Genomic DNA, 23,296 nt, shown 5'->3' on the forward strand with positions numbered 1-23,296 from the left:
TATGAGAGTAGATGTTCAGTGGGCTCACTTGGAAAAGTCAATTCCATCCTCTGACAAAAGGCTGATTTTAGCTTTGCCCTTAAGAAGTTTTCATAGTGATTCCAGCGTGAGAAAAAAGGGAGTTTCCCCACACCACCAAGCAATTCTTTTTGCTTCTACAAAAGTTGAATTCCACAATTCAACTCAATTCTGACACTATCTACCTGGACATAGTGTCAGATCCCACAGTTCAACGTTCAGTCCTACAAAATTTCCCCCCTTCAACTCCACTTCAGATGCCAATCCCAAGTCCAAGTTGTCACCTGTGCTCTGACCAACTGGCTATTGACCAGAGGTTCTAATGACCTCCACCGGTTTGATTAATTTGCTAGAGTGGCTCACAGAACTCAGAGAAGAAATATTCTAGTTACTAGACTACCAGTCATTTTAATAGGAAGATCAGATGGAAGAGATACATAGGGCAAGGTATGGGGAAAGGGCAGAGAACTTCCACGCCCTCTCTGGGTGTGCTACACTCCCCAGATCTCCACAAGTTCACAAACTCATATGCTCTCCAAACCCAGATCTTTGGGTTTTTATGGAGACTTCTTTACAGGGGCATGATTGATTAAATCATTGGCCATTGATGCTAGGTTCAACTTCCAGCCTGTCTCCCCTCCCAGGAGGTCAAGGGGTGGGACTGAAAGAGGCAACCCTCCAATCACATGGTTGGTTCCCCAGCAATCAGCTCCAACCTAAGGGAACCTGGGGACAGTCCAAAAGTCACTGCATTAACATAACAAAAGACACTTTATGGCCTTCAGCACTTAGGAAATTTGGGTGTTAGGAGCTCTGTGCCTGTATCAGAAGGAAGACCAAATATATAATTATTGTTATAAATCACAGTATCGCAGTCCTGGAAGAGGATTTATATATAGCACTAAGTCACCTAATCATATTGATTCTTTTAACAGTTCCTTAGATGGCGACTCAATCTTTACTCTTCCTCTTCCCAGTCCATCTCATACATGGATTCCAGAAGCTCTTCCAGGAACAGCTACTTTTATTACATTACCGCTCAACTTGCAAGTCCCAACAAATGTGAGCTCAGGTGTAAACATCCCATCCTGGTAATGATGTTCCAGTCCGATTGGGTGGGAAGGGCACTGGGCTTTGGGTCAGACACACTGACTTTGCATCACAGCCTACCATGTTCCCCGGGTTGGGACCCTGAATAAGCTGTCACCTGTGGAAATCTCTCTGTCCTTATTTGATAAAAGGGTAATGAAGACCGAATCCCTAAATCACAGAGCCCTTCTACCTGAAACAGCTCCCGGTGTCTGCAGAGTGAAAGAGAATCAGCACGATCAGACTGAGCTTCTTGAAAGCAGGAATTGAAGATCATATTTTCTGTTCTTTCACAGAACCTCACGATGTACTGTGCAAGGAATTCATGTTCAGTGAACCTTACTGATTGGATACATACTCCCTCAACCTCTAATATTTCTTACCTAATGCTGAGCAGTGTTTGCGCCACACCTGTCAGAATGGTCCTGATGCTGAGGTGGTCCTGAATCCAGAGGGAGAATTGCTGTGAGGATCTCTCCAAAGGGCCAGGACACCACCAGCAGATCTGGGAAAGGGCCGAGTGTGCCCCAAAGGGCATGGGTAGTGTGTCTGGGGAGGAGGATGGCAAGGGAAAGTGCTGAGGACAGGGGCTCATGGGGGTGGGGGAGGAGGTTGGGGGCTCTGAATACCTTGTGAAATAAAGAAAAAGGAGGTGGATCTTTGGAAAACTTCTGAAGATCTCCAGGAATGCAGAGGGACATCCAAATAGCTTCCAAGAGCAAGTGAAAACAGCACTAAATATGGGATAAGACAGCTTCGGTGCCTGTCCTGATCCTTTCTGAGAGAGGGTATTCATAGCACTGCCCCAAAGGTCCTGTCCACTGTTTCCTGGTTTCTGTTGGAGTGTCTGAGGGGGCCAGTGTATCCCCCAGAGATGCAGAGAGATGGATGGGGTTGAGGATGGGGAGTGGCTGGTTACATAGAACCTGCCTGTGAGAGAGAAGATTCCAGACCTGCTCAGAGCTTCTCAGAACAACAGCTCTGTCCTTGTACAAAAATTATTTTTGAGCAGAAAAGCCTTTGGCAAGTGCCAGTCTCTAGTTCAAGTTCTGTCAGAAGGAAGGTTTAAGGCTTTAGTCAGGATGTACTAAATTTCAGACAAGTAGCACGGGTTCCGGACTGGATCACAGTAGAATCCTTGACCAAACTGCCACCACCTGCCACACAGGGATTCTGGAAGGTTTCAAATTTTTGATTCCTTAAAAAAGAAGCATGGCCCCAAGGGGAGCACAGAGCATAAGCCATTTGCCAGCAAACTTGTGGAGAACAAGTGTGGGGTCCAAGTTGTTCACTGCAGATTCCACTGATGGGGGCACAAGAGGGACCAAATGCTCTCCCCAGCATCTTGGGGTGCTCGGCCCCCCTTGTGAGTCTACCCCTGTGGGGTCCCTCCGTTAACACCCTCCCAGATCTAGAGTGTGACTTTAAACAGCCAGGCTCCTCTGCATAGCTTCCAACCAGGGATCCTTCTCAAGGATCTCAAAATCTCAAGAGGTTTTGAGCCTCTTGAGCTTAGCAAGAGTTTTATTCTCAGTAGGACACCACATTTACCCCTCAGCCTCCACATTCGCATCCACGTCTAGAAGGAAATTATTTCTTAGGCCAGAGGGAGGGTAAACACTGAAAAAACTGACACATCTTCCATAATTCCATAAAATAACACCAGCTAAATGTGGCATGTTAACCTGATATTCGAGTGCAAGGGTCTAATCCTTCCAGTGGCTCTGGAAATACGTCTGTTCTGTGCACATCAGCATGATGTTTCTCTGAAGGAAGACTGGCCAGGGGGAGAGGATAATGTTATTCCAACTAGGTGGGGCAATGTGCACTTGGCAGTAGGTTAATTTTGTCTTCTCCTCATGACCCGCATTGTGTTAGAAGGACAAAGAATCCCTGACTCTTTTCTTCCTAACCCCAGCCTGCCTCCTGCAGTTTTGTGTCTTCTTCAGGAAAAATGGCTGTGTTTCTGCAGACAAGTGATCTGGGTGTATGTGGAGAACTGCTCCATGTCACATGTGAGAGTTTTTCTTTAACCTACCAACAAGGTTTTGAGTGAAGTGATATCCTCCCCATTCTACAGATTAGGAGCTGAAGGCTCCTAATAAACCACTCTGATGTGGTTTATCTGTGTGCCCGAGACTGCCAGGCTAGGGGACCACAGGCCACGTCTGTGAACCACAATGCTCCCCTCCACCCTGTGAGACTGCGGCTCTGAAGCAGTCCCTTGAGAGTAAAATACCTCTGCACCATGGTTCGTACGTGAAGAAAGGAGGGTGGTACTTTCATGTCACCTTTGCAGGCCAATAAAGCTACTTAGATGGTTAAGTCAAGAGGAAAAACAGGGAAGAACAATCAAAGCAATCCAAGGAATGAGTGGCAGGGAGTCAGAGAATCTACTTCTGGGCACACGGTAGATGCTCTGCAAACATATGTCAATTGGACGGATGAGATTCTAAAGCAAAATGACCCAAGTCTAATTAGCTGATGAGTGGGATTAGACAGAAGAGAGACTTTCCAGAATACCCAATTTAGGCACACTTTTGGAGGAATTACAAATTAAGGAAGTACTGCTCTTTCATAGGTAGTAAATTTAGAGAGCTCAAGAGTCAGCATGGATTCAAAACACCAATCTCTGCAGAGAAAAAAAAAGACATTTGAGCATAATGAATCCATAAAAAACAGCCAGGGGCAACATCTCCTGCCTTGGAGGCCAAGGTCAAGTAGAAGAACCAGATCATCCCCAAAATACCCCTGGGCTGAGTGAGCAGTGCGCTAAATCTTGTGTTCTCAATCCACTGTTAACTTCAGAAAGTTTTTATCTCCTCCCTCCTTAGCTCTTTGGCACATTCTTGCTCTGTGTTTTGGTTTCAGGGAGTTAGCAGTTTGATAAACTATAGGAAATCTGCATGAATTTTGCATCCAATTTATAGAGCTCTGACTCTAACAGGGCCTAAGTAATCCATGATGAGGCTGCTAAATTGGCCATGTAATCCATTTGGGAATGACGAGTCCTGGCTTTTGAAAGTGTCTATGTGTCTGTGTGTATTTTCCTTTTCAGTGTTTCTGTGCTTGTACTGGGAGAAGGGATGGGGGTCATGATTTTGATGCCTTGCTCTCTTGTGTCCAAGATGTTAGCTTTCTTCCCAGTATAGTCCATCAAGAGAGAAGGACTTTTTTCTGGGGCCTGGCAACCACTGTTTCTTGCAGGTTTCTCCAGCTTCTGGCTCTTTGCCTAGGACCTTGGGTCTGGCCCCAAAGGCAGGGCAGGACTTGTCAGTGACACCAGGCCCTGAATCTGACCCCACACCCTGCTGGGAAGAATTGCAACCTTTCCCTGACTGCTCCACAGATGTTGGGATTGACTAGAAGTCTGTGGTGAGGACTGGGGGCCCACTGGGAGCATGCCTGCTCTCTCCCACTCTATGAGGCAACTCTGATTAATTTCCTCATGCAGCTCTGCAGCAAAAGCTGGCAGGTTGTGGGGTAGACTCTTTCCCCATTTGGCGTGCAGGTTCTTTTTGCCTTTTCAAGGGATCTGGACTAATTTCCTGGGCTTCCTGCTTTTGCTGAGGCCGAGGGAAGGATTTGAAGCTGATCACTGACACACATATACCACCATAGTCCTCTGCCTCCAGACATGGCCTCCCCACGCATGTCTTTCAGCTCATCTTCAAGGCCCCATTCAGCATTCTCTGTTCAACCAACCAGGAGAGGATTCTCCTTTCCCTCCAAAGTTCCATAGCACATACTGCCTTTGACATTCATTTGACACATGTTATATCTTGGCAGTCAGGAGCCCAATGGTAAACAGGTGGCACGTTGAAATAGGGTAATTTGAGGGATATTTAATACAGGGTCTCTTACAAAGGTGTGGGAATAAAGTAGGGAAGGGATGAGAGATAACGTAGAACCCCAGAACTGGCATCAGGGGATGCCTTAACCATCCTGAAGCTTGAAGGAACAAGGGCAGGAAACAGTATCAGAACCAGCTTGTGGGAAGCTGGTAGAGGGAGGCAGCCAGTCGGTGGTGACCCCACAGGGAGGGAGATAAGAGAGTAAATTTCCTGATCTTACTTTTTCCCCCTGTGTCTGCCATTGGTGAACCCAACAGGAAGTCAGAGGATGGGAGCTTGCTGTTGTGGTTCATATAGTTCATTCTCCAGGGGCTTAGAGCAGGGTGGAGATGAGTGGAAACTGGATCTAAAGGCAAAAGCAGAAGATATCCAAAATCGTGTGTGCATGAAACCATGTGCACTGCATTTTAGGGGAGACCTCAGAGATTTTTGGAGACCTGTCTTACACAGCGTGATTGGCTTCTCTGTACTGCCCCATATTGTCAAAGGTCTTGTTTTGTGCATTTAGCTCAACTCCTCCCCAGCGATGACACTAAGTTCTGATTGGCTCTGTTGGTTGAAACACAAGCAATTTGAGGACTGAAAGAGTCCTGGGTTGTTTTAGACTGAAAGCTTCTTCTCTCACAACCTGAGCTTGCTCAAAAGCAAGTCCCTAACTGTGACCCTGAGCAGCTGTCAGGTTTGTGGGTCTCAGTTTCCTTGATGCTAAAATAAAAAGATTTGTTTAGATTAGGGGTTAGCAAATTATGGCCTGGGGCCAAATCCAACCCCCCCACTACCCTGTTTTTGTAAATAGAGTTTCCTTGGAACACAGCCACACTCAATTTTTTGATATATTGTCTACAGCTGCTTTCCAATGACAGCAGCAAAACCGAGAAGTCCCGCTAGAGACCGTACTGCCCACAAAACCAAAACATTTACTATCTGGCCTTTTACAGGAAATACTTGCCAACCTCTGGTGAGATGATTGCAAAGGTCCTTCCCTGTTGCAGGGACCTGAGATCAGGCATTATGCCTTACACAGCTTTGCATTTCATGGCCTACACAGTGCTAGGGAGAGAGTCTGTGAATGCCCCTCCATCTACCTTAGAGATAAAGAGGCTGCCTGCAGCCCGGACCTTCCCCCTATCCATGTTCTGCTCGTGGTGCTGTGTCTGAAGAAACACAGCTAGCAGCCTGGCTGGCAGGTTGGACATGCTGCTCAGTCATCAGCCCCCTGAGCAAGTATGTTTGAGGAGGGGTGGGAGCTGGGAGTAATTAACCCAGCTACCTGGCTTCCAGTGGGTCCAATCTAGGGTGTTCCAGTGAGATGAGAAACTGCCCCACCTTCATGGGCTTTCTTCCTATCACTGTCTCACCTCCCCATGCCCTCCCAGTTTCCTCATGTCCCTTCCATTCCATCCCTTCTGGAATCAACTACTTGCACTTAAATCCTTGTCTCAGAGGCTGGTTTGGGGGAAAACTCAAACGAAGACATGCTATGTGGTTAACACACAACATGTTGTCCTTGCCAGCAGTCTTGAGCGTTGCATTACTTATCATATTCTGGACAGCAAACGAGATTGTTGGAAGTTTCAGCTAATGTTAAAATAAAAAAATTTACAACTGAGAGAGTGGCATATGGTTCTAGGAGACAAGGCTGCACTCTGTGAACTTGGAAAGCTTGTGGACCTTAGTTCCTGTATCTTTAAAATGAGAGGGTCAGATTGCACCAATTGTTTAATTGTTCCAAGATGCTATGAAATTGGATCAAAAGTTGTCTTGCTAATCTTATGGCAGTAAATAAAAGTAGATATAGTCACAATCTTAATTGCCAAGGTGTTTTGTGATAACAGATTGTTTTTTTTTTTTTTTTTTTGGCTTTTCCTAATAGGATGGAGGAGGGTAGGGAAGTAGCTGATAGGAAAGACAAAAACTCAGAATTAACTAGTAACCTTTACCTCTTTCTCGGGCAAATCCTTTGTGCCACCGTTATCACCCATCCCTGAATTCATCTCTCCATCCTTATGAGTAGCCACTTTAAAAAATTATGGTTAGTATATAGCTAAAAATAATGGGTCCAATCCTACTGGTTTGGCTTGTGAAAACAGGAAAATTTAGGGAAGTCTGCCCAAAAAGACTTAAAAAAACTTCTTGGTAATCTGGGACATGACTTCCCTTTTTATAAATTGTACCCTTTACCCCAAAACTCAAAGATTTGAAGGAAACTGGTTCATTTAGTAGTAAAAATGATCAAATGTAAATATTTATTAAGCACTTGCTATGTGGCAGACGTTGTGCTAAGAACAAGGAATATCATGGTAAGAAAAAGGCAATTACTCGGCAGAGGGGACACTCACAGAGTGAATAATCTCTCAGATCAATGTAACATTGCAACCCCGTGATAGACGCTGTGAAGAAAAAGTACAGGTAGGTATGAAACATGTGGTGGGAGCCTGAAATCGCTTGGGTAAGTGGGTGGTGCTGGGGGTAAGTTGGTGGAAGAGAGTTAGGTGTGCACGAACCCAAGAACAGAAAGTCGAGCAAGGGAACTAAAACCCAGGCCACCCAGGCACAGAGGTCAAGGAAAAGAGCTCAGGAGACTGAGCTGGAGAGGGTGAGGCACAGAAAATATCACCATGAGTCAGTAAACATTTATCAGACTCTTACTGTGGTGGGCATTTGACCACACTCTGCAGCTACAGCACTAAGTGAGGTGAGCTGTTGTCCTGCAGAAGCTTAAATTCTAGCAAAAAAGGCAGACCACGAACAGGCAAATGAACAAATGTATGATATAATTCAGGCAGAGGTAAGTGCTCTGAAGAAACAGAAAACGAAGGAATGGCAAAAGGGAGCCTGGGGTGAGGTGGGTGCGGGGAATATTTCAGACAGTGAACTTGGGACCATCGAGTGGAGACCACAGGGAAGACCTGACTTCTGTGGAGCCTTGTGATTCTATGAAGGATCTGGACATCCCCCAAGAGCAGTGCTGGCCTCTCTATCTGCTTTTTAAGCCAAGAGGAGCAAAGAGCAAGAATCCCTTACTCATTCTGGCCAACAGAAAATATTGGGGGAGAGCATGATCATAAATCTTTTGATTTTGAGCATTTTTATGCATTTATTTTCAGTCCTAGAAAATGTAGAACCTTTGTGAGAGGGGAAAATCCCAAAGAGCAGGTTATGGATCCAAATTTGAGGGAGACAGATAGAGAGATTGGGAAAGAGAGAGAGAGAGCGAAAGGGAGAAGGGTTTCTGCGCTTTGGCTTTGGACTGGCTTGGAGGGAGAGGTGGACTAAAGCTGTTCTCGAGCTGGGGCTGAACAGACAATCAATGGGGAGATGAAGTGGGTGTGGCTGAGGCGCCTGACAAGCTGGGCTACTTGTCCGCCTGAGAGATTTTCACAAGTAAAATGTTGTCGACACTAGAGGAAGAGAGGATTCACATATGCCTTAATTTGAGTCTGTTTGCTACCAACTTGATGTTATGTGGTGATGTCTGTATCCCTCTCCCAGCCTCCAGCCTGCAGTCTGCAATTATCAAGTATGAGACTGGGCAGTTTGGACCACTTTTGTCTACACAAGCTCCTTTCTCTACAACCTGGCTTTTGGAAAAGCATCCCTTGGGTGTTGGGAGAGAACGTCTGACCCTGGCAGCTCTCCTGAAGATTCCTGTAGAGTTTAGTTAGGTTAAAGGGTGCATTTGTAAGAGCCGAGGTGTGTGTGTGTGTGTGTGTGTGTGTGTGTGTGTGTGTGTGTATACTCACCTGTGTGTGTGCCTGCGCAACCCCTGCCTGTGCATGTGGATTCATCAGTTTTACAAATATTGTAGAGCATAAAACTAGCACCAAAGAAGAATGAAGCCTAGCTGCCTTTCTCAAGAAGCTAAGAGTGCAGGGTGGAGGCCCAAATATTTATAATTCAGAATAAGTTTAAGATTCTCTGGAGTATGTCACACTCAATTTTGGTAGGTCGAGGAAGAGTTTCTGGCATAAACAATCAACTGACATCTGATCCGAATACAGGTGTGTGTGTGTGTGTGTGTGTGTGTGTGTGTGTGTGTGTGTGTAAGAGACAGAGAAAGAAAAGAAAACCCTGAAGTTTAGAATCTGTCCTGGGGATTAAGTGAATTCAAAATGAAGCTGACTTTATAGATGAACCCCTGTACGCTCTGTGTATTTTTGTGTGTTTGCTGTCATGTAATTCACACGTACTACATTGATTGTGTGGTTTTTAAGTCAAATTGTTAGTGGCTTTTAAGTTGTTAGTAAATTGTTTAAAGTTGTGTTCCTTCATTCTTCCTCTTTCTCACCATCAGAGGCTCTATGGGTTGTGTACAACCCCAAGAGGATGTAACAAGGGATGCACACAGAGACCCACGGCCAAGGTCACAGGCAACAGAAGAAAGGTCTCTGATGGCTGTTGTGGCCACAGTTGCAGTGATTTGAAATCGAGATCATTCAGTATCATCCAATCTGTAGGCCTTCAGGAGGAAAGGTCAACTGGTAAAAAATAAATGTTTTGGCTAAATACTTTTTTTTCTCATCTATTTGCTGAGAATTTGATAGAAAGGCTTAGTAATCAAAGTGAGTTTAGAGAAAAATGTTAAAGATTTGGAAGAATGTGTCTTCTGGGGCAGAGTGTCCTCTGGGTGCTGTCTCCCCTTTGTCTACCATGACCTTCATCAGGGAATACTTAGTAAGTCTTTGACTCCTCTGCCTAAATCAGAAAGGTGGGGGGATGTGGGGGGACAGATGGAGATAAAGGGAGCCTATGGATTTGGGGGAATCTGGAACATTCTTTAAAGGCAGTATTTCAATGATAAAGCTGGGCTTCTCATGCTTCCCCGAACCTCCCTAGCTGAGAGCCACTGGAGGGCTCTGCTAAGCCCCTGCATACCTGCTCCATCACCCTCAGGGCAAAGAGGGACTGTGTCCTCATGTGCCAGGCAATTAATGCAGCCTGTGCTGATGTGTGTGGAGGACAGCTCCAGCCCCAGATGGCAGAAGGACACAACTTAGAACAGGGGTGCCACCCCAGACATTCTCAGAGTGCTGAGACTCCCTGCAGAGAGCAGCTGGAAGCTAGAATCCTGTCCACGCAGGGTGGCGCGGCCCGTGGGCAGAGGGGCAGTGTCAGTGTGGGAAACCTCCCCTTTCAGCTGCCACAGTCCTGGATGACCCGTGGAACCGTGGTGCCATCTGATGGCCAAGACAGGGAATGAGCTCAGGACGTGTGGAGGGACAGACCCTGAGGATCAGTGTGGCCCCAGCTCCGGGTGGGGTTTGACCTCTAAGCCACCACAGCGCTGACCAAAGCTGTCGGCTGCAGGGCTGAGGCCCACAGGCTACAGCGTGGGGCAAATTTGGAGGGGACCCACCATGGGCTTAGTTGGGTAGGGTTGGAGGGATGGGGGGGTGTGTGTGGAGGGTAATCAAAAAACAGGAAAGAACCCTTAACCTCAGTGAGTCTATACTTCAGATGAGGATTCACAACCAAGCCCAAGAAAATGACATCAAGATGATGTAGGTGAATGAAGGTGTGTCTTTCTGCCCAGTGGCTGTTTCCTGTAGAGGGAGGGAGCTGGGGGGGAAGGCAAGGGTGGTACTGAGAGCAGACCTGAGCCCCCCTGGGCAGGGCTGCCTCGGGGGAGAAGGGTTGGAACCTGCATCAGTGGGGGGAGGGGTGGGGAGCAGCACCCTAACAAAGACAGCCATGTTGGAATACCTCTTCCCTGTGCCTTACAGTCTTGCTTTCTCAAACGTGTTTTCTTCTGCCTAGATGACAAGAAGACCATCTTGTCACCTTCAATGTGATGACTTTGAGGGATGTTCTCAGCAGATGCAACTGCTCCCAGTGTCCCTTTCCATGGCTGGGGTTACTAAGCAGCCTTTGAGCCCAAACGAGGTCTTCATAGATGGCAGGGAGGGGGGCTTGGCTGATGGGGCTCCAGGTCAGAGCACCCGAAGGGCAGCTCTTTTTAAAGCTGAATAAATTCCACACAGCTCTGGTTCCCAGGAGTCAGTGATGATAGAGCATCAGTAGCCACAAATGGGGCACAGGTACATGGTGGTGTGGGAACAGAGAGTGGCAGTCCCTAGGTAGCTGGAGGATTTTCTTTCCTTATCTGAAGCCCCATCTCCTTTCTCTCTTCCTCCCTATTTTTGGTGTCCTTCATCACATCTTTCCTTTTTTTTATTTTTAAAGTTTATTAATTTATTTTTAGGGGGGAGAGGTAGAGACAGAGGGAGAGGGAGAATCCTAAGCAGGCTCCACACTGTCAGCATGGAGCCTGACTTGGGGCTCGATCTTAAGAACCATGAAATCATGACCTGAACCAAAATCAAGAGCCAGATGCTGAACTGACTGAGCCACCCAGGCACCACCTGCCCCTTCTTCATGTCTTTCTGCTTTCTGTATATAATCCCTGTCTTGAGCAAATCTTTGGAGGACAAAATCAAGTTCAAGTTCTTTAAAAACTAGCCAGGCTTTTGACTCTGTTTTGGCAATTCCCCAGGAAAGGAATTCTAACACCACTCTCTGGAATTTCAGGCTGTCTTGTGCTGGTTTTCCACACAGCAGGTTGTCCAAAGGGTGTCCTGAACCTGCGCTCATGGATGAGTACAGGCTGTTTCTCTCCAAAGCGACTCTTTTAAGCTAACAGTGAACAGAGGCAAGCCATTAACTTGCTGAGTTGCCATCGAGAGGCGGAGGGAAAGGCTCCTCTGCTAAATAAACTTTAATGGGCTAGTGGGAGTCAAAAACTAGGGAGGTATGCTTTTCCATATTCCAGTAGTTGTCTTGTTCAACATTCCAGCCCTTCAAATATGAGGCTGTAATTTGTTCTAAGGGGCAGGCGGTGGTGTGGACTGAAGAAGAGACTTAGCGTCTGCTTTATTTGTAGGCACAAATTAAAGACAGAAAAATTCTTCTCCAAGTGGATCTATTGGCCGCTCTCTGAAGACAGGGTGCAAAGCAATAGAGTTGGTATATATGTGTGTGTGGCGGGAGGGGGGCAGTATATTGTCAAGCAACGTGGGTCACTGCAGGTGGACAGGACTGCTCTCCATGTGAAGTTGGTGGCTTTTATCTTCACTTTCTGTAGCATATCCTTATTCCATTTTTATTGAATGGAACTGATGGAGCACCGATTACCTGTAAGGCTTTTTCTACTACCAGGGCTTTGCTTTCAGTGTTTCAGTGCTGGATGGAACCTCTCTAGGCTGGAGCAGTCTCTTAGATATATATATATAATTGCAAAACAGTAGGAGCTTAATGTCTAAACAATTACATATCCCAGAAAAGCATCAAAAGCAGGGAAATCATGACCTCCCAGAGGTGATCACTGATCACGGGCATCTGTTGCTTCTGCCTGTGCTGCATTCCCTTCTTGGGGAGGACACCTCCCCCCACCTCCCATCGTGGTCCTGGTTAGGCTGTCAGTCCCTGGACCATGCCCATAGCCGTAGATATATACTCCTACTCCTGCCAGGACTCTGCCAGGAACTGGGATGGTTAGTAAAGAGTTCAGGAATAAAAGTCAGCTGGAGATGACTCATTCTGATGTCAGCAACAAAATGGGACTATTCACAGTTTCGTCTCCAGAAATCCTCCAAATCTGCCCTTGCACTTGACCTTCCTGGTTGGTCAGCATGTTTTCCCAGTCAGTCCATCAACCCCTCTTGCTCAAACTGTTAAAGTAGATTGTTCCAGCTCACAACCAAAGGCTCTGAAGTGGACACACCACTGTTACATTTCGGCCAACTGCCTTCTAGTCTTTTCTCCGTTGTTTGCGTGCTTCGGTAGGATAGCAGAGAGGGCTTGCAGCAGAGGCTCCAGAGGCATGCAGCCTCCGTGAACTGGAGAGCACATGACAACTTTGGCTCTGGAGCTGGAATTAACTTGAGGGGTCCTCCTGGGCTCTCCCCAGGTTGGGCAGCCAAGGAGACTGAAGGCCCCAGGGAGGGGCTTGGTTTAGGGACACACTGCCTGTTGGTTTCACAGTGGGGCCAATTGTTGCTGATACCAGAGCTCTCTAGAGCACACAGCTGAAGGGATCCCAGTCTGCAAGCCAGCAGGTGGACATCGGGCCTTGGGGCTTTCAAAGGACATGATGGGATTTTATATTTTCTTGCTGATCCATATCCCCCATGAAAATACAGAAGAGGCAGTGACTTCTAATGTGACAAGGAAGAAAATGAGTTTTCTTGTCTTGTTGGTTGGTTTTTTAAAAATCTCCTCAAAGCTGTTGATGTGAGAGACAGAAAGTGAGGAGGCAGGCATGTGATGCCTGCCGGTGAGAGATGGGGGGGGGGGTCACTTTAATGCAAAGGACTCAGAAATCCCATCCACAAACTCCCTCTCCATCTCTGGGTCTCAGTAAGCATGGAAAGTAATTAGATTTAATGAGGCTGTTATTGTTCTCAAAACCCTCCTTTCCCTCCCCAGCTCCTCGCTTTGGCTGCCCAAATAGAAGAATAAGGACTCTTGTTCTTGCTGTGCATTAAAAATACATTTTGAGGGAGATTTTAATGGCCAGTTTATAAGGACTGTCTTTTTTGAGACAGAGTGGCTGGGATCAAGTTTAAACCATCTGCTTTTAAAAGTAAGGAGAAAGGACGACTAAGTACATTTAAAATAGGTAATTTATAGCCAGCGGAGCCTTGAACCGCCCAGGGTGAGGAGACAGAAGTGCCCTCTCTCTCCAGAGGCACAGGCAAGGGCCCCAGCCGGGGAAGAAACAGCCCCTGTTTGAGAGAAGGCCCAGTGTGGTCTTTAAGTTTCAGACATAGGTGTCTCTGGAGTGCTGTTTCCTGTCTGTAACGTAAGTTTTAAGCTCTTGGTGTGTTTTTTTGCACTCTGAAATAAACAGAACACCTGGATTTAATCAGTGGGATGGTAACAGAATCAGGCTTCCAGTCCCCTGTGGAAGTCCCCACCCCTAGGTATGGGCTGTGAGGTGGCACAGTAAGCCGGGTGGAGAGTCCTGGACAATGTACTTCCCTAAGGACTCGTTATGAATGAGCACTCGGAGCCGACTTTGGCCCTGGGGCCTCTTTGTGGTATTCTTGGACTCTTCTCTAGAACCCTGTGGGACCTTAGAGGGAGGGGGCTGTTGAGTCGGGGCCTGTAGCCCTTGGCATGTGTTACCCTAGCTTCAAGTTCCTGTTGGTCAATGGAATACATTTTATGAATCACATTTAACCTTCAATCTAAAAACATTCTGGCACTTTCTTTGGGTTTAAAAAATGTTGCAGGAAGAATGCGTTTCCTTCCAAATGAAGAATTTTTGCATTTGGATGCCTGCTCCTTCATTAAATTCCCGAAGTGAGGTCACAGGCTCTGATCTAATAAAGGACTGGCCATGTTGGCCAGCACGTGCCTGGCTCTGCCTGCATGCATGACTGCTGTAGATGGGACAATCGGTCACAGATTTGAGAAGGATGACGCATGTTCCATTCCACCTGTGGCACAGCAGTGCACTGGGAACCCACCTTTGCTAAGAGTCTTGAATGAATGGTATGTATAAGCAGCCAGAAAAAGAAACAGGATGACCAGAAGCTGGTAGATTTATTGAGAAGTTGGCACAGGTTTGCCTTCTTCCTGTTCTGAAGGCTGGTGTTATGGATAACGTGTGGGGCATGAAGTGGCCTGGTTTGGTATCTCTGGGTTTCAGCACAATCTTTGACCAGTGCTCTCTATCTCTTGGTAGGTAAAATGGAGACATGAGGGCCCCTCAAGAGCAGGCAATCAGCTGAAGCACCTGACAGGCCAGTGCGACTTTGCAGAGAGCCCTTGAGCATTTGGCTGGGGCCTCGGGCTCTGTCCTTGGCGATGACTTCTTCCACTGTCAGGTTCGTTATTTTGGAGCAGTCATCTTTTTCTTTTAGTCTCAATTTCATAAAGCAAATCTGTAATTTTCGGTTTCTTTTTCGACTAGTCTTTCTTTCTTTCTTTCTTTCTTTCTTTCTTTCTTTCTTTCAAGTTTATTTATTTTGAGAGAGAATGAGAGAGAACACAAGGGAGGGACAGAGAGAGAGCGAGAGAGAGGGAGAGAGTGAGAATCCCAAGCAGGCTCTGCGCTGTCAGTGAGGACCTAGATGCCAGGCTCACATCACAAATCGTGAGACCATGACCTGAGCCAAAATCAAGAGTCAGATGCTTAACCCACTGAGCCACCCAGCTGCCCTCTCCTAGTGTTTCAAGATTGGAATGAGAGCTGGAGAGAGGGCACAATCATTTTTCTCCACTGCTTTTCTCCCCCTCATCCTTCTTCCCCTCTTTGTGTTGGTTTTCTTACAGATGTAAACTAAAGATGGAAAAATATCTGACAACTCTTCACTTTGGTTTTTTAAAATCCACAAATTTGGGGAAATCATTTCAAAAGCTGGGTTCTAGATGTGTGTAATGCATCTCATAGCTCACAACAGATAATGGTAAGTGGAGATTTTGGAATTATTTCTGTACATGTGATCTGATGTCAAGGGAAAAAGAAAACACTCAAAAACCAAAAATAAAATAAAACACACACACATAACACATAACAAAAAGCTATCAGTGTGGTTCATCCTGCTGTAATCGTGTTGGAGACAAGCAGAACTCACTTCCCAGTGATAATTGCTTCAAACCAGGACGTTGTCACTCACAAAGAATCAGCAACTGGGGTTTTTCTTAGGTTCAAAATGCTTATCAAATCTTGGATTTCTTGACTTTTTTTTTGGAATGTATGTAAACATTAATCAAGCTTATTTCATTTTTTGAACCAATGTCAGATAGCAGGAAGAAAACAAAACACATTCCTTTGGGGAAAAAGATATCTAATTTATATACTTGAAGTCAGGAGGGATGTTTTTTTCCTCACCTTCTTTACTGAACACACTTATCCTAAAATATTTTTCCATAAAACTAGAATTCAGGAGAACTAGAAGATCAGAAAGGGAAATTAAAAAAAAATAAATAAAAAGACAAATATATGAACTTATAGCACACAGAGAACTGAGGCTGGTTAACTTGTGTCTATGACAGGCTATGGTCAGATTCCTTGAAACCTAAGGATGGAATTTATAATACTACAGAAGCTGGGTTTGTGCTATGGAGGGAAGACTTATAAGAACTTGGCTGCCTTTGGGGGTGCCTGGGTGGCTCAGTCGATTAAGTTTCCAACTTCAGCTCAGGTCATGGTCTCACGGTTCATGGGTTTGAGCCCCTCATGGGGCTCTGTGCTGACAGCTCAAGCCTGGGGACTGCTTCGGATTCTGTGTCTCCCTCAAGAGACAGGCAATCAGACCTAGATCATGTACTAAATGACATGAGGAATAGGCATATGTTGCTGTAAGAACATGAACTATGACTAAGCAGCCATCTGGAGAAAAAAATGGGTGGTGCACTTAAAGGGCACAGTATGTGCAAAAGCCCTGTGGTATTGGGAACATAGCATGTTTAACGATCTCAAGGAAGGCCAGTGTAGCTGGAGTACAAAGAACATGGGGTACAATGGATGTGGTGTGGGATTAACATGGAAGGGTTTGTCTCTTTGCTTTCTGTTATTGATGTTACGCTTGCAGAGGTTGGATTGTCACTAATAGAGCTGTTCTAGAGGCAATTCACACATGAGAAAGTTTAGCTAGAGTCAACATTTACTCAGCAAGTATTCATTGAGCAGCTATATGATGAGCAGTGTACTGGGAGCTGGAGATGCAGAGACAGATATGGTCCTTGATCTCTTGGGGCCATACAGACAAATAAGCAAGCAGCACAATATGCCCTCATAGGGTAGAACAACACTGGGACACATGAGAGGGCTACTGAACCCAGACCTGGAGCTTAGCAATGGTTTCTTGGAAGTGATGATTGACTGAGCTTGGAAGCATGAGAGGGAGTTTGCCCAGTGAATGGTCAGGAAGAATATTTCATACAGTCTAAATACCATGGATTGTGTCCACTGAGCCCAAGATCACCCAGGAGTATGATTCATTTATCTTTCTCATTAGTGGTATTTAGTCCTGAGAAAGTTTAATAAGCTGTGGAGACAAGCCAGGCTTTGACAAATGGGCTGGCCTTCTAACCTTATCACTGCCAAGCAGTTTGACCATGGACAAGTACTGTTGTTCACTTATTAAATGGTGGTCATAATATTTGGGGCACTGAGTGGCCATGGTGAACTAATAGAATAGGTGTCTAATAAAGGTCTGCTTCTCTCTCCTTCCCCCAAAATATCTTCTTGTACTCTTGCGGTTATGTCTCCAACAGTCTGCCCTGAAGTGGGTAGAAGGAATTCAGTGAAGAGACAGAGATGAGAGTTGTTTGAAATAAACCATTTGACAGAGGATCTGAACCTCTGGATGTAATGTAAAAAAACACTGATTTCCCATGCCAGAGGTGGGGGGTGGGGGGAAAGGGTAAACAAGGGGTCTGCAGCCCCCAGGAGTTATTGCTTGGGGAAGTAAGTACTCTAAGTATCTATCTGTCATCCTCAGGGGACCCTCCAGTTTCAGACTGCTTATTTTAATACAGAACTTGCTCTGACTTTTTCAGGAAAATTACAGTTGCAGGGGAAGAGAGAAAGTCTGAGCGCTCCCCATTCCTGTGGACAGTGAGGCCACTAATCCCTATGTCCTGACCATTTGTGCTCATTCAGGAAAGTAAGGATATTGTTTCACTGGGCAAGGAAACCAAATAACTTGATTTTCTCACTGAGTTGCCTGCAGCCTACCTGTCCCATAAGAGCAACAGGACAGATTTGCCCAAACCACCGTGGAATGCGTTGTTCTGTCTTTGGGGAAGAGTGAGGTTGGCAGCTTTAGAGTTGCTGTAGTGTTGTGTCAACTTGCCGAATTTCCTTTGTTGGCCATCTTTGCATTTCCTCCTGCTGAGCCTTGTAGTCCTCCTCTAGAAGTATGAAAAGCTGGATCAGAAGATAACAAGGACCTGAGTCCATAACATGATCTCACATGGCCTTCATGATAACCCTCTGAACTTGGAGGTTCATGGGCAGGTTATGGACAGGTATCTGTCCCATAAGGATGAAACAACTGAGTTAGGGAACTCAAAGCCATGTGATCTAGAAGTGGTATAACCAGTCTCATTGACTTCAAGTGCAAATTCAGTTCTGATAGGACTTTTTGAAACAAACCATCACTTACCAAAACTCTCATTATCTCCTTGCCAGGGGAAAGCAAGAGTAAAATATGGGTATATATATGCGGTCTGATTAGCTTTTTGATAGCAAGGAACAGAAACTTTTTAGTAGACCTCATGTAGCAGGATGTTCCCACAAGGTTTCTTCTGCCTTGTGGTTCCCACAGCCTCTTAGAATATGCAGTGGCGTCTCTTTTTGGATCTCTCAGTATTTGTTCTGACTGTTAACCAACCAACCAATCAACCAACCAACAGCAGTCAAACCTCATAATTTAAGGATTCTCTATCTGCAAAATCTTCTGTTCACTAAAATTTATTTGTAACACCCCAACTCAATACTCTGTTGCTTTTGAAGTCATCTGTGGACATGTACAGAACAATGACAAATTAGACTAGCTTAATGTGCATGTTCCCATCTGAATTCTCATACTGCAAACATGTTCTTTTTGCAGTATAGTGCCATGTTTTTTTCTGGCATTTCTGTGTTTTTTGTTGGTAATTTCACTGTTTAAAATGACCTTCAAAGATATTTCTAAAGTGCTGTATAGTTCTTAGGGCAAGAAGGCTGTGATGTGTCTTATGGAGAAAATATGTGTATTAGATAAGCTTCGTTCAGGAATGCATTATAGTGCTGTTGGCTGTGGATTCAATGTTAACCAACAATATATATTAAATAAGGTGTTTTTAAACAGAAATATACATACAATGAGGTTATGTGTTCATGAAATTATGATCAAAGGCTCATAGAAACCTAACCCTGTATTTCCCCTTGGAACAATGGTTCAGTATTGGCTAATTTACAGTAACTTTACAGTAACTTTATAGCACATAACTACCACAAATGATGAGAATGGACTATACAACTCAACAAAACTGCTCATGAGACAGGTCTTGATTAATTGTGCTGTTCCTTCACAGCCGTTTTTGGTCAGAGCTTTCTCAGGTTGTCTGCCTTGAGGTCAGGTCCCACCCAGAGAAGAAGGAATCACACAGAACCAAAGAGCAGGCAAGAGATCCACCCAGGGATGTTTCTCTGGGCACAGACTTGAGTTAGGGAACAGAGGAAGTTTCCTTCAAAATGGAGATGAGGACTGGTTAGGGACCCAAAGTGGGTGACACTTCTCTTCAGCATACTCAGTGTATTGAGTGACCACGGGGCCCAGAGGCCCAGTTACTCAGTAGAGTGTGGGAGTGTGAATGAAGAAATAAAGGAATCTGGAGAAGAAGCAAAATCAGATAAGAGGATGAATTGAGTCAAACTGGACTTCTTCAAGCAAGCATAATTTTAATACTTTAATTGACCAGAGGTAAGACATCTGGAGAAGACTTGCGAGAAGGGAAGAGAGGCATGTCTAGACATGGAGTAAGATCCTGGGGATGCAGTGCTTGGGAAAGATGGTCTTGGATGGATACTTGTGAAAGAGACAGCAGCTAGGTCAGGGCTTGGGGTTCTGCAGAGAGACAGCTGAGATCTGGATTGGGCTTGAAGGTGGATTGGGGCCCGCACAAGGGTGCAGAGTGTCCCTGGGAGCCAGGGCTGTAATGTTGGGGATTTATGCGGGCCAAGAGAAAACCATCATGAACAAGACTATCCCTAGCTTGATAAGGAAATAAACTAGCAAAAGCAATAAGAATTAGTTGGACAATTTATTACCTTTGTATAAGTTGTAACCTGAGATCTTTTTAGCTGGTAATAAAATAGTTCTCTGTCGGCAATCAGCGGATTGAATGTGAACAGGGAGTCATCAGACAAGATATTTTAATATCAGGTAACTAGTTATTGCCTGGCATCAGCCCTGACCACCTGTATGGTCAACCACTTTTGTGGTCAGAGTCCTACCTGGATTGGAAGATGCAGTGCCCTAGAGAGAGGGAGGGCACAGTCTTCCTTAACCAGGTGTAATTCTTCATGGTGATGTCCCTCGTCCACATGGCTGGTATCAGGGTGAAGATGGGTATACTAGTATAGACTTCTGTAGGAAGCAAGTTGAAGACTCACATTATTGATTCTCTCCTGTAAGGGGAGAGAGGCTGGGGACATGGTGCCCAAGAAGACACATTTCACTGTGCCTTAAAGATCGGAGCATTTGTATGTGGCCTGCAAATAATTCTATTTGGGGATAATGGAGAGAGTTTGGAAGAAAACTCTCTATTCCCTAAGTCTACAGATTGGTTTTTATCACTTTCTTAATCTTTCAGGGCATCTTTGTAAATGTCATTCAGGCATTCAGTTATGAAACTCCCCCTACACTCATCCGCCAGCCATTACTATAGCCTCTTTCCCATGACATGCAGTCTCCCTTAGGCAAGGGTCCACTGAAGTCTTCACCAAGTCCCCAGACATCAGTATTGATGACTTTTTAAAATGTTTATTTATTTTTGAGACAGAGAAAGACAGAGCGTGAGTGGGAAAGGGGAAGAGAGAGAGAGAGGGAGACACAGAATCTGAAGCAGGCTCCAGGCTCTGAGCCCAAGCACAGAGCCTGACACGGAGCTTGAACTCATGAACTGTGAGATCATGACCTGAGCCGAAGTCGGATGCCCAACTGACTAAGCCACCCAAGCACCCATGTATTGATGAGTTTTGACCACCAATACTCACTGCAGATCAATTAACTCCCATCTTAGCTGATGTGTTTGTGAGAAACAATTTTACCTGTTATGGAATGAAAATTCCACCAAAAAGACAAAGCGTGCCATTGGGTTTCCATGCTGATTGCCATGGAGATGTGGCAAGCTTTTGCTTTCCCTGTTTCAGATACATCTGCTTATATAATCAGTATTCTGTGTATCCAAGTCAGCTCAGCATCCTTATTCCTCCTTACCCTATCACTCCTCATTCTCTGCTGAGCCTAAAGTTCTCCTAGAAAAAAACTTTCATCTATAATGGGATGAACAAAAATGGCTTCCCTCTACTCCCCATCTACAAGAGAGAAATTTGGCAGTCAGAGAGAACTGTCTGAGGGTAGCTCTGACACAACAAAGGCTTTCATGCTTAGCAACCCTGGAGTGGGCTCTGAGTAGAGAAAACAGGCCAGGAAGGAGCACCAAGTGCCTTCAGTACAACAGTGGTAGGTTTGGCAAGAAGTCCATGTCATTTGAATGAAAAGGACATGTTTTCCTCATACTCCATAGAAAGCTAGACTGTGAGATGGTGTGGCCTTTGAAAGACAATTAACCCACATATTAGTACAATAGGGTGCTCCTAAATAATTGAGAGAGCTTGCCATCAATTGCCATTGTTAATGGAGAAAGACAAAACTAGAAGTGAAGTACCATGCACCATCTGCTCCCTGGGCCTATCATTTCCAACCCTTGGGTTTAGTGAAAGTCATTTCTTTTGCCCTTGAAGTCAAGAGAGGCCTGAGCAGAGGAAAATCCCATGAACATCTAGTAGGCTACAGGGATTGTCAGCGATAAGGAAGACCACAAGCCTTGACCTCACTATCAACTTTGTGGTCCCCAGAGGCCACTCCCTGGCTCCTGGGACTGGTTCTCCCCCTGTAGCCATAGTGATCATTATCAAGTGTAGATCTGCTCATTTTACCCCTTTGCTTCTGACCCTTCAGTGGCTTTCTATTACTCTTAAGACCTAAACCCAAATGCTTCCAAGGCCTCTGTCACCTGGCCCCTGTCCAACTCTCCATCCCTTTTCTGCACCACTCTTACAGAGGCAATTGTGCCACCTTCTTCTGGTTCCCAGGACCCTTCCTCAAAGCTCTTACACATCTGATTCCATCTACCTGTACCACTTTTCCTACACCTCTCCACACACCCTTTCCCTGTGTCTACCTAATTCTTATATTTTTCTTTGGGTGGGTCTCACGTACATAGAATTGGGTTAATTATAATCTTTGTTCCATCACATACTGTCACTATGCACAGCTCACTTTTATACAGTTAGCTATTTTTGATGCAATAAGCACTTGCAAGTCCACCATTACAAATGAGAGCCAGGGCCCTGATAATAACGCACATCCATGGTCTTCCCATTCCATCTCTCTCCTTCCTTTCACCTGAGGAAATCCTGTGTTCATTATGTCCTTTTCATGTGGTAAATATTCCTAGTGAGTACACATATGCAGAGTCATTTCATTGCTCTTATGTAACCTGTAGCCTGAGCTCTTTGTGACTCGCAATAAAATGGTTCTGTCCCTGTGATCAGTGGATTGAACGTGGGCAGGGATAGGCATTAGAGCAATATCTGTATGCTACTGAAACCCAAGTTCAGCTGCTCACCCCTGGAAAGCCAATACTCCAGAAACAAGTATTGGTTGAAAAGGAAGGTTTGCTTTGTTCAGTAGGCTGGCTCCTGGAGAGATGGTGGGTTGATGTCCAAAGACCACCTCCGAGATTCTGGGCTGAGGAGTAGGGTATTTATTTATTTATTTATTTAATTTATTTTTTAATTTTATTTTTAAAATTTACATCCAAATTAGTTAGCATATAGTGCAACAATGATTTCAGAAGTAGATTCCTTAATGCCCCTTACCCATTTAGCCCATCCCCCCTCCCACATCCCCTCCAGTAACCCTCTGTTTGTTCTCTGTGTTTAAGAGTCTCATGTTTGGTCTCCCTCCCTGTTTTTATATTACTTTTGCTTCCCTTCCCTGTATTCATCTGTTCTGTGTCTTAAAGTCCTCATATGAGTGAAGTCATATGATATTTGTCTTTTTCTGACTGACTAGTTTCACCTGGCATAATACCAGTTCCATCCACATAGTTGCAAATGGCAAGATTTCATTCTTTTTGATTGCCAAGTAATACTCCACTATATATATATATATATATATATATATATATATATATATACCACATCTTCTTTATCCACTCATCCATCAGTGGACATTTGGGCTCTTTCCATACTTTGGCTATTGTTGATAATGCTGCTATAAACATTGGGGTGCATGTGTTCCTTTGAAACAGCATACCTATATCCCTTGGATAAATACCTAGTAGTATAATTGTTGAGTCATAGGGTAGTTCTATTTTTAATTTTTTGAGGAACCTCCATACTGTTTTCCAGAATGGCTGCACCAGTTTGGATTCCCACCACCAGTGCAAAAGAGATCCTCTTTCTCCTCATCCTCGCCAACATCTATTGTTGCTTAAGTTGTGGACTGGTGGTACAGATGAATCCTAACATGTTATTAGGTTAAGGGATGTCCCAAAAAATTAAATGTAAATGAGACTCTTTTGGTAATTTAAAGTTAAAAATGCAA

General features: G+C 45.0%; 1 long non-coding RNA gene across 3 annotated transcripts in view; it reads left to right on the top strand.

The window, feature by feature from the left end:
- The window catches only part of LOC106978363 (uncharacterized), a 59,361-nt gene extending 49,055 nt beyond the window's left edge, over positions 1 to 10,306 (top strand). Inside the window, exons 3-4 of one of the 3 annotated variants that reach the window (XR_008295976.1) lie at positions 954 to 8,654; positions 9,256 to 10,306. This is a non-coding gene — a long non-coding RNA (uncharacterized LOC106978363). Of the gene's footprint in view, positions 1 to 953 lie in introns of all 3 variants that reach the window. The other 2 variants (XR_008295977.1, XR_003424327.2) reach the window with 2 other exon arrangements.
- The last annotated feature ends 12,990 nt before the right edge of the window (positions 10,307 to 23,296 follow it).

Source organism: Acinonyx jubatus, chromosome B1 (genome assembly GCF_027475565.1).
Source record: "Acinonyx jubatus isolate Ajub_Pintada_27869175 chromosome B1, VMU_Ajub_asm_v1.0, whole genome shotgun sequence".
Taxonomy (NCBI): domain Eukaryota; kingdom Metazoa; phylum Chordata; class Mammalia; order Carnivora; family Felidae; genus Acinonyx; species Acinonyx jubatus.